This window comes from Podarcis melisellensis (assembly GCF_964234715.1).
Source record: "Podarcis melisellensis genome assembly, chromosome: 17".
Taxonomy (NCBI): Eukaryota; Metazoa; Chordata; class Lepidosauria; order Squamata; family Lacertidae; genus Podarcis; species Podarcis melisellensis.
This window is the reverse complement of record NC_138534.1, coordinates 36,172,917-36,185,056: the sequence shown is the minus strand read 5'-3', so window position 1 is coordinate 36,185,056 and position 12,140 is coordinate 36,172,917.

Below are 12,140 nucleotides of genomic sequence, written 5' to 3'. Positions count from 1 at the left end.
ACCATAATTCAAAAGCATCAATTCTTTGGGGATCAGCCTTCTTTATGGTCCAGCTTTCACTTCCATACATCACTACTGGGAAAACCATGGCTTTTACTATACGGACCTTTGTTGGCAAGGTGATGTCTCTACTTTTTAGGAGAGTACTCAGTTTGAGACTACTCAATAGTCCTCATGACTATTGAGCTCAAAGCGATCCTGCTTGCTCCCTGGCTCAAAAAGCATGCAAAAGTAGGCCAGTTCAACCCAAGCTAGTAGGAGGATAGCATATGGCAAAGTTCCTTACTTGTTTTTTCTGTGACAAGAGGATGCACTGAAATAGCACGTCTCATTTCCTTGAATGTGAGGCATGGTCTGCATTCAAGTACAGAAGAAGAGTCCTACTGGATCTGGCCAAATGCCCAACTAATCCAGAATCTTGTACTTGCAGGAGCCAAAAGAGCAACTTGCCAATTTAAATATGTTCATCTCGATGTTTTCTGATATATTATGGGGTTTTGTGTGTCGAGGTCCCCAGGCCACTCCAAATAACTCACACACCACACAGAATTTTTGTTTAAGGTTTTTGGCATAATTTCGGCCACAACTTGATTAAAATACAAAAATGTGAATGGTTGCTTAGGCATTGGTTGCGACTATCTGCCCCCCAGTGGGGGACAGACTAACATTCCGCATGCCTGCGAAAGTCAGAAAAGGGGAATACATTTGGGGGTAGCGACAGAGCAGGGAACCTGCCCTCAGCCTTCCCCAAATGCAACCAGGGGCTCTTGCGTGGCCCTAGCCCCTTGACAAGGTTCGGACAAAAGCAATAGTGACCCCTGTATTCCTTTAACGGAATCCCTTGCAGCAGCAGCATTAGAGGGGCAGGCACAGCCAATCCATGCCCCTCAACCAACCAAACCATAAACCAATGCCTAACCACAACCTTACAAGTTGTGACAATTTGCTACGCAGTAGGTAAAAAGCAAATGGCCCCAGCCAATCAGCCAAATGGACAAAATTCCTACCGGGCCCCTGCCCCAACAGCAGGCGACCCCATGACAGGCATAGCAAGGTCAAAGCGAACAACCCCTAAATATGGGGGGGGGGCAGGCAATCCGATGCACGGAGCGAATAGAGGAAGCTCTATGCCTCATGCAGGGAGTTTAAGCATTTCTGGCTGTCAATCAACAAATGGCAACATTAACTTCTTCCACACAACAAGGGAAGCCCAATCACAATATTGGCCAATGATCAATTAGCCCGCCCCACAACTGTGGAGTGTCCTGTCGGCCCCCACCGCAACACATGCTCTCCATGAAGGAGAACACGCTTAGTGTTATATGTAAGGCTGACGAGAATATTTCCTTCGCCAAATTCCTTCTTCATCTCAATGACAGTCCTGCTTCAAACTTCTCATTGCAACCCAAGACCGGGGGGGGAGGGGAGCTGGTCACAGCAGAAGGGAGAGACTCCCTGGCTTCATCGGCAGCTTGCCCAGTCTCTGCCTCTCTGCTCCCTCCTCTCCAGCCTCCACTTCTGCCTCTGATTCTGGACTGCTCTCTGCCACAGCCTCTTCCTGCTCACGAAACCCTGTTGCCTCTTCAGCTTCTGACACCACCTCCTCCCAGTCTGTTCCCTCTTCTCCCTCTGACCACGCATTGTTGTCCTACCACCAATCCCCTGGCTTTCTTTGCTTGGGGGTTCCCCAAGCCTGTGCCTTCCACCGCTCCTTGGCATCCAGACAGTCCCATTTCAGCACACTGCAGAATGTTAATTGTGTGAGCGGCAGCTGCTAAAGGTTTCATTCTGGGTACGTGGCCTGAATTATGCGCTAAAGGCTGCTGGATCTTTCTCTCTCCCCTCCCATTTGGGCCCGAATAACAGCAGATTCTGATTTACTAATGAGAAATTGCAAGTTATTGAGCAGCATTCGTTGTATGACTTATTAATGAGATTCCCAAGTATTGTCAGCAGTGGGACTGCTGGAACGTCTGAGAAGCTAGAGCAGCCCAGATAACACAGGGAAGTTTCATTGATTATTTGAAATTAAAAGCAGGGCCTGGGTTTTAAAAGATGTCCGTTCCCTTTTGTCTGGCTTTTGGCACTCACTCTTTCTTTCTGTTCTCAAAAAGGCAAATCATTGCCACATTTCTTTCCCAGTGAAAAGTTTAGACCCAATCTTGCATGCATTAGCTCTTGTCCTTTAAAATATGCCAATAGTGTGATTAAAAGATTGAACTCTTCTGTCATTTGTTAGCGGAGAAGAATCTAATATGTGCATTACCCGAGGAATTCAGAAGCCCACCAAGGGATGGGAGGGACCGGAGGGGCTGCTGACACACATTGTAGTAAGAAAATGACACGGGCAAATGAATGCCTTTAAACATAGTAAGGCAACTGAGTGTGTACTCTTTTAGGTGAGGTCCATTTTCCTTTCCAGACTGCCTACCAGTTCAAGCAAAAGAGTGAAGAGCGTGCATTGTGTACTAATAGCACCTTGCCGGTTTGTGGTAAGACCCACTTAACTGGGATCACACAGACTTGGTTCATAGCTTAAATGAAAATCCACATGAGATTTAAAAAAATCCCAGGCACACACTTAATTACAAAGGTTTTTCTTTAAAGAAAGATTGCCATAGCTGTGGCTGAGCCTTCCTGTTGATGGTTGTGTGTGTGTGTGCGTGCGCGCACGCACATTCTTTGGTTGGGTGCATTCCGATTTGGAAACTTGGTCCAAAATGCAGTGGCCAGGTTACTGGATGGGGTTCCCTTCAAATCTCAAATAACCCAGCTGCTGGTTCATTTTCAGGCCCAGTTCAAGGTGCTCATAGGTAAAGGTAAAGGGACCCCTGACCATTAGGTCCAGTCGTGACCGACTCTGGGGTTGCGGCACTCATCTCGCTTTATTGGCCAAGGGAGCCAGCATACAGCTTCCAGGTCATGTGGCCAGCAAGACTAAGCCGCTTCTGGGGAACCAGAGCAGCGCACGGAAACGTCATTTACCTTCCTGCCGGAGCGGTACCTATTTATATACTTGCACTTTGACATGCTTTCGAACTGCTAGGTTGGCAGGAGCAGTGACTGAGCAACGGGAGCTCAGCCCGTCACGGGGATTGGAACCACCGACCTTCTGATCAGCAAGTCCTAGGCTCTGTGGTTTAACCCACAGCACCACCCGCGTCCCTCAAGGCGCTCATGTTAGAGGTTAAATCCCTATATGAAAGATCATCTTCTCCTTTGCTGACCCTGTCAGGTGCTGAGATTGGCGGAGGGGGCTCTCTTGGTAGTTCCTCTGCCCCCAGAAGCTCTGGGTGGGAGTGGCAGCCCGATAAATGAGTTGGAGGCTGATCCTGCACCTCGAGTGAGCCATAGAGAAGGGAATCCTGCAGAGGGATCTGTTCTCATGAACTTGCTTGTTTCCATATGGCAAGACTGCTTTAACCCATTCTAATTGCCCATTACGCTTGTGAAAACGTTTGGTCCAGGGACCACAAAGTTTGCATAGGACTGCAGGCTTTTCCACCAGCTTTTGCTCCTGTGCAGGCACGCTTTGTGTTATTTCTAAAACTATTTTTAGGTGCTTTTATGGTTTGTCTGTAAATCACCTTGAGCTTCATGCAAAAGGTGATTCTTAAATAAACAAATAAATGGTAGGAATAGGAAGAATATGTTGATTTCTTTTCTCTCAGTTTCTAAATCCCGCTCCTGTCTTCAATGCACTTCACAACGTTTTGGCAGCAATTTGCGGTTTTATTTTTTAAAAATCCCGGTTAATTGCATCGTAGGTCACCTCTGGTTTTGCTGGCGGCCCAGTGTAAAAGCTACAAACTCTGCCTGGATTCCATGTTCTTGTGCCATGGCAATGCCGATAAGCACAAGTTCTGTGGGTTTTTAACCGCCATCTTATAGACACCAGTGCAAGCTTTAATTTAACTATGGAAGGGGGAGTTCCCATGCAAAAAGACTGCCAATTCATAATAATCCTTAGCATCCAGTTTAGCATCCAGCTGCCCACCCCTCTGTTATGCAGTTATTTTGTGACTGGGCTTGCCCCTGTGGCAGTGTTGGTGGTGGTGTTCACAGCATGCTGGTGCCAAATATGCCCATAAGCCCCCAAAGGATGGGGATCCCAATTTTAATATGTAGGCTGCATTATGTGGAATAAGGCGGTCCTTGACGTACCTTGGTGCCCCATTTAGGGTTTGGAAATTGATACATCGCTTCAAATCAAGCCTGAAAGTGGAGCACCAGCCTCTTCCAGTGCAAATTACAGTGGTACCTTGGTTCTCAAACTTAATCCGTTCCGGAAGTCTGTTCCAAAACCAAAGCATTCCAAAACCAAGGCGCACTTTCCCATAGAAAGTCATGCAAAATGGACTAATCGGTTCCAGACTTTTAAAAACAACCCCTAAAACAGCAATTGAACATGAATTTTACTATCCAACGAGGCCATTGATCCATAAAATGAAAGCAATAAACAATGTACTGCGGTCACAAAATCAATCAGTCAGTAGCTGAACTGGCTTCCGCACAGTCACAAAAACAAAACAAAAAGAACCGGAAAAACAAAAACGCAATATAAATAGCAAAAACAGACAGACCTCAGCGTAACCCTCAAAACAGAAGCGTAACACTCAAAGCAGAGCACGTTCAGCTTCCAAAAAAAGTTCGCAAACCGGAACACTTACCCCTGGGTTTGCAGTGTTTGGGTTCCAAGTTGTTTTGAGTACCAAATCGCTTGAGAACCAAGGTACCACTATATATAAAAGTGTAGCCACATATAGTGAGTGAGGAGAACACATGCCCTTCAACATTTCTCTGATGAAAATAGGGATGTCCAGTGCTATTTTTTTACAGAAAAAGAGGTGCCGGAACTCACCATGAATGCCTCTCCTGTTCTCATAAAATGGCAATGGTGCCCACCGGAGAGGTGCTGGAACTGAGTTCTGGCGAGTTCCGGGTGGGGAAAAAAGCCCTAGGGGCATCCTATTCCATTCCCTCCAACAGGAGTGCCAGCTTGGCCCTGCGACCATGGGTGCTCGGCAGTGGCGTAGTGTGGGTTGTCAGCACCCGGGGCAAGGCAAGTAATTTGCGCCCCCTAACCCGTGGATTTTAGCAGGGGCAGAGAGCTGCAAGTGTGAGCGCCCCCCAGATGTTGTGCCCGGTGTGCCCAGCCCCCCTGCACCCCCCACGCTACGCCACTGGTGCTCGGGCCCATGGGTGCCATGCAGCTGCATGGCCCTGGCACTGAAATTTGTGGGTGCCCAACCCCTTCATGGGGAATTTTGTGGGTGCTTGGACACCACCCAGGGCCCCAGGGAGTTGGTGCCTATGCCCTCCAACATTTCTCTGATGGGAACAGAGATGTCCTGAGGAAAGTGGGACATTCAAAAATCAGAAACCAGGATGGCTTCTGTAAATCCAGGACTCTCCTGGAAAAGAGGGACACTTGGAGGTGCTGGAGGAGACTCTTGAGAGTCCCATGGACTGCAAGAAGATCAAACCTATCTATTCTTAAGGAAATCAGCCCTGAGTGCTCACTGGAAGGACAGATCATGAAACTGAGGCTCCAAGACTTTGGCCACCTCATGAGAAAAGAAGACTCCCTGGAAAAGACCCTGATGTTGGGGAAGATGGAGGGCAGAAGGAAAAGGGGACGACAGAGGATGAAATGGTGGGACAGTGTTCTCAAAGCTACAAACATGAGTCTGACCAAACTGCAGGAGGCAGTGGAAGACAGGAGTTCCTGGCATGCTCTGGTCCAGGGGGTCACGAAGAGCTGGACATGACTAAACGACTAAACAACAACTGGAGGCTCTGAGAACATGGATGAAGACTGATATATGAGAACTGAAATATAACCCTCACATTCTGGGCTTGGGTGAGGGTATCCCAAAATTTGCAGAAGAACACAAATTCTTTAGGGGGGGGGAACTGAAGTGGGACACACCCACCCACCCACCCACCAGTGAAGACTGAGCATGCTTGGTGATCACAGAGTGTGAAGGGGTCTGTGTGTGTGTGTGTGTGTGTGTGTGTGCGAGAGAGAGAGAGAGATGGAACAACTGAACAGCAGCAGTACTCCACATCACACTTTTTGCTGTTGTTGCAGGCCTCTTTATTTTCTTTCGTATTTTAAATAACAAACAGCGGGAGAATGTTAAAACAACGTGTAGGAAATGCATTGGTGGATTTTTGCTAGGAAGTGGCTTTCCCTTGGGAAGCGGGATCAGTCATTCTCTCAAGGTTTCTTTCCTGGGAAGAAAAAAACGGTTGCTTTTTCAAGCCTCTTCTTTTCCCCTGGCTGGTTGCCTTTGATCTCATCTGGGTCCTTGGAGTTCTCCCATCTGAAGCCCTCCTATAATCTCTCACAGAGGCTCCTCTCTCATTGCCCCTTTGTAGCTGTGTAACTGGATACTGTTTGGGCTGTGGTAACTGTCTGGCTTTGTAGTCATCATCCTTTCGACTGGTTGCCAAGTCATTTGCCGTAACTAGGGCCGGGACTATGAAGGGAATGGATTGCTGCTGTCATGGTCTTTGGCCTCTACGGAGGAATCCATCACCAGTCCTTGAATGCTCCATTCAGGGAATACCAAGCAAGGGAAATGGACAAATTGTTGTTGGTTTTTAAAGGCAGCTTTCCTCCTTTCGTGAGGTACCAGAAGGTGAAAGTGTTTATTGAAAATAAGAAAAAGAGATGCATAGGATGGAGGTTTTGCCAGTGGACTGTATACAGGGACCCTCAGCTGAAGGAGCCTCGGTGGTGGTACTCAGTTTTGCTACAGAACTGGGGGCTGTTGATCACATCCAGATAAGGCTGTGGCCAGTAACTCATAACAGAGGGAGACAAATCAATCTGCTAATAAAGCACTTAAGAAATACGATCAACCATGTCACCATGAGGCCGCAGAATGCCATCCTGATTATTGGGGCTTCTTCTTTTAAAATCCAGGGAGAAACCAAGTCTGTGGTTCACCAAGGGACAAGTTTGAACTCAAATTTGGCTTCAACTTGTGAAGAAGCAATAAAATACTCTTACAAAAGTCGTGTGCCACCCCTCACTCTCTGTAAGATTCCTGGGGGTTCCAGACACTCACCCAGGGTCTGTGTTCCTTTGGAGAATGGAGAAATGGCAGAGACTGTCATAGCTTTAAGAAATATGGTCTATTCACCTATTTACACCTTCAGTCTGCATGAAGGGAGTCCAGATCTTACAGGGTGGTCTTTTCAAGAGAGGCTTGGCCCCCACAGCAGTGCAGCCATGGAGTCCAAGGCATCTCGCCCAGCCTTGCCTTCAGCCAGCCTGCCCAAGATGGATCCCACTCCTTCTTCTTCCTTCTCCTTCCCAGAACACTTTGCTTAAAATGCTCTTTTCCTGTCACCCCACACCTAGTTACCTTGGCAACCTTCCAAACCCCCAGTCCCTGTTCACGCTTCAGGGCAAGGGGGGAGGACAGTTCTCTTGCATTGTCAATGGCCCTCAACGACCCTATGTTGTTTCTGAATGGTCCTAGCTTGGACAAGTCATTTGGCATGTTCTAGCTCAGGAATTCCTCAGCAGCTTGCATTTCTCCCTTCACACCCCAAATAATCAAAATCCTCAAGGGGCTGCTTTTCTGTAGCTTAGAGTGCCGAGGCCAGACTGGTGAGTCACTACCCTGACCCTGGCAACGTGAGATTACTGCAAGCACATGTTTTGGGAGGTCTGAGACAACTCATGTGACGAGGAAAACAAGTATAGAAGGGCAAAGCAATGGCACAACACAGGATGAGATAAACTAGCTGATTGCAAAGAATCAGAGAATTGCAGACTTGGAAGGGACCCAAAGGGACCTCAACCCCTTGCATTGTTCCTCTGAGATTTTTAACAGGAATGCTCCAGTCCAGAGCACCATGTGTACTTTTTATACATGAAGCTTCAGCAAGTGTTGCCTTCTTCATTTACTTCAATGGATTCTCAACAAATCAGTATGATCAGGGGTGGTATTGTATTTCTATTATGGAAGCAACTGGGGTGGTTGGTTTTTTGTTTGTTTGTTAATTAGGTTGCTATTTTGCGGGATTCGTTGCTGGGAATAGTAAATATTCTGACTTACTTGTAAATTTGCCAGGTTTGACATTTAGCAAGGGGTTGGATTAGATAAGACTAAGAGGAGTCCTATTGGAGGGAGGAAGCCTTTTCCCTAGGCACTTTTGTAAAAATAAATAAAATAAAATAAAATAAAAGTACAGTGGTACCTCGGGTTATGAACTTAATTTGTTCCGGAGGTCCGTTCTTAACTTGAAACCGTTCTTAATCTGAGGCGCACTTTCGCTAATGGGGCCTCCCACTGCTGGCGTGCGATTTCCGTTCTTATCCTGGGACAAAGTTCACAACCTGGAGCAACTTCTTCCGGATTAGCAGAGTTTGTAACCCAAAGCATTTGTAACCCAAAGCGTTTGTAACCCAAGGTACCACTATACGTGCATTTTCTCTTTTTTTCAGGTTGTGTTTTCTACAGATCAGTTACATTTGTTGTGAGACATTAGTGTTGTATGCAGTATTTATAGTTTTATAGCCTTCTGTTTTGTCACCTATTACTCACCTTTTCTCTAAACTAGAAAGCCCCAACTGCTGCAACCTTTCCTCAGAGCAGAGTCGCTCCATTCTCTTGATCATTTCTGGTTGCCCTTTTCTGAACCTCTTCCAGCTCTACAATATCTTATTTGAGGTCAAGACCTCCATGGTCCCTTCCAACGCTTTGATTCTATGAAATGTGGTAAATAAATAGAACTTCATGCATTCAGTATATTAATAATCTAAAACAAATTTTAGCAGGTGAGGGCAATTTTTGACTACAGTACAGTTTAACTTAGTGGATTGTTTGTCTATTTTTTGAGGCTGATTAACTGTAATAAGGAATTTTTTTAAGGGGAGGAGGAGAGAGAAATGCGGTGGCTATTCCTCCCCAACTGAATGTCAGTGTTTATTAAATTGCAAGTTGTCTTCAGTAGCTTCAAAAGGCACTTGTATTAAAGTTTTTGATAAGTTTTTGGCAGGGATACTGGAGTGGCTTGCCGGTTCCTCCTCCAGGTGGATCACGTTTGGTCAAAACTCTCCACTATGACCTGTTCATCTTGGGTGCCCTGCTCGGCATAGTTCATAGTTTCTCTGAGTTCTTCAAGCCCCTTCGCCACGGCAAGGCAGTGATCCATGAAGGGGTTTTGATAAGAGGCAGATTTATTTCTAGGTTAAAAGACTTGATCAACTCAATATTCCTGAATTGATCAACAGTCCCAATAAACAATTTAGTAAGTGGTGGGGATCATCTGCACGTGACTTTCCCATCAAAATGACACTATGCAATGCTACAAGGCTGTATGCACTTGTTAATGCTAAATATTGTTGCTTTTGATTATGTATCTCATGGTTTTGTATTCTGATTTTATCCTGTGAGCCGCCCTGAGACCTGTGGGTATAAGGCGGTATATCAATTCAACAAACAAACAAACAAACAAAGGCTAATATGCATCAAACATTTGCCTCTCCCCACAATCCTAAAAGGAACTAACACTGAAATAGTTCTCTGGGATTTGCTAGGAGGAATGTGGAAAAGGCCTGTCATCAACCTCTTTGAAAAAAAATCAATGTGTGTGCTGTGGGAATACAGAATGTTGTATTGAACTCTGTGTCATAATTCAATGTGCATTTCATCCAGTGCAGAGGGCCCACAAGGAAACATGGTTATCCCCATACCTACGGGAAAACCCCCTGAAGATAAAATATACAGTTGTACCCTTGGTTCTCAAACGCCTTAGTACTCAAACAACTTGGAACCCAAACACTGCAAATCCGGAAGTAAGTGTTCCGGTTTGCTAACTTTTTTTTGGAAGCTGAACGTGTTCCGTTTTGAGTGCCACACTTCTGTTTTGAGTGTCACACTGATGATTTGAGTGCTATGCTTCCAATTTGAGTGCAATACTTCCACTTTGAGTGTTACACTGAGGTCTGTCTGTTTTTGCTATTTATTTTGCGTTTTTGTTTTTGCGGCTCTTTTTTGTTTGCTTTTGTGACTTTGTGGCCTGGGCAGGCCTGGAACTAGTCCCCATGCCTTGTTCCTCCCTAAGGAATCATGTTCAGCCTTCATGGCATTTAACTATGGCTCAGCATCCTCTGAAGTTAAACTTTGGACCCCATAGAAGCTGGGCAGACTGCAGGCCTTGACAGGCTGGGTCGTCCTCTTATATACCTGCTGGGATTGACAAGGCATCTCACCCTCACCTGAATCTGATAGCTCTCCTGTAGCTGCCTCTGATTAGTTATCATTTAACTCTTGGGGGAAATAATTAGCATCACACATCATGTGCATGGAAGTTGCTGAACCAATTAACCAAAAAGAAGAATTACTGTTAATAGCACCAGTATTCCTATAACTTGCTATTGCTGGATAGTTTTGATGAACTGCAAAAGCATTTTTCGTTTGCTTTCTGTTGTCACCCTGGAACTTTTCTTTATTAGTGCCATTTTGCCTTGTATGATTCCTTGCAAATGAAGGAAAACGACTTTTCTGCTTGTATAGGTTGATAATATAATTTTGGTTACTAAGGACAAACAAGATTGTACAAAAACAAGATTGGGTGCAGGTCTGGCCAGGACATAGGCGTCCTGACTGTGACCAAGGTGACCTGTGTGCTTGCTTAGTTGATTAACAACTGTTGGGAACTTCAAGGTTCCTGCTCTCCCTTCTTATGGTCTTTGTACTGGACCTGGAGACTCCAATAGAGAGCATTCCATGTCAAGGAGGGCAAGTGGGCACCCTAGCAAATGACAGGGCAGGAGTTACACAGAGCAGGGCCTTTTCACTGGTGGTGCCCATTGTATGCCTCACTCTTCCCAAACCTGCTCTCTTTTGGCCTGTATTCTGGAGCTTTATAATTTAAGAAGACTTTGGAAGAACTGGTTGACAAGTCTTATCAGTTGCTGATGTATGAGCGGATTTTATTTGCTGCTATTCTGGACTTCTTGTGCACCAGGGTTTCCACCAGCGTAATAGAGTTGCCCAGGATGCCAGAAGGGATACAAGTTACGAGCTTTCTCCATTATCTGCACAGCAGGGGGTGTTCAGTCAACAGAGCAAAGGCTGAGCTGAAGCATTCCCTGCTGGTTATTTGCTTTCAGCAATAGGGCTCGCTGTTTGGTAGTACCCAATTGGTTAGCTGTCAGATTCTAGAGCTCCCTATTGGTGGCTCTTACATGATTCACAAAATACAGAGTCCATTCATAAAACACTGTGTTCATTCATAAAGCAGTAACATAAATCTCCACTGCTACATATTGGGTGTATATTTCAGCGGTTGAATGTACAAGTTTATGGCCATGCTGTAGTGTAGTGCTTATGCGACTGTGAATAAAAGGTGGCTGGGCTCATTGTCTCGGGGTTTGGGGGGAAGGGGTGACAAAACTGATTTCGAGGGCGATCTGGCTGCGACATCTGTCACCCCATTGATCGCCAGGGTTGATTCGGCTGATCTGGCTGGCTAGGCGGGTGTCCCCTTCCTCCTTCACCGCTCCATGTGCGTCCCTCCCGAAGCTGCGCGCTTGGTGGAAGAGGACGACCATCCCAGATAGAAGGAGTGTACCGTTCTTCGGTCAAGGGTATACGATAGCTGCGCTCCCCTGCTAGAACCTCCAAACAAGCACAAAACTGATTTCCCATAAGTGCCCCCCTTATTTCCATAACAAGTCCTTGAGTTTGTACTCTGAATGGTGACACCAGGGACCTAGATGGTGCAGGGCTTGTCCGTCCAACAGTTTCATCAGGGCTGACCTTAAGGCAATTGGAGCAATTGGGCCCTGCGGGCTGCTCCTATGGGGGCCCCTGCACCAGGGCAATCTAGATGGATTTTATTTATATCCACAAGATTTTGCAGACTTTGGTTGTGAACTGGGGCCCTACAAAAGAAAAAAAAAATCAAGTTGTGCCCCACTGCTTCAAATTGGGCCCCTACTGGCTAGACCTGAGTCTCATAGTTGCTGGGCCTGAGTTTTCCTGCCCTTGCATGAAGTCTGGGGTTTGCAATTTTGGGAGAGGGGAAACTGTGGTACTGGGGAGCGGGCAGGCTGGCAAGGCCCCCTAGACTTAGAGGCCCAAATTGCCCTGCCCTCGCATGAAGTATAG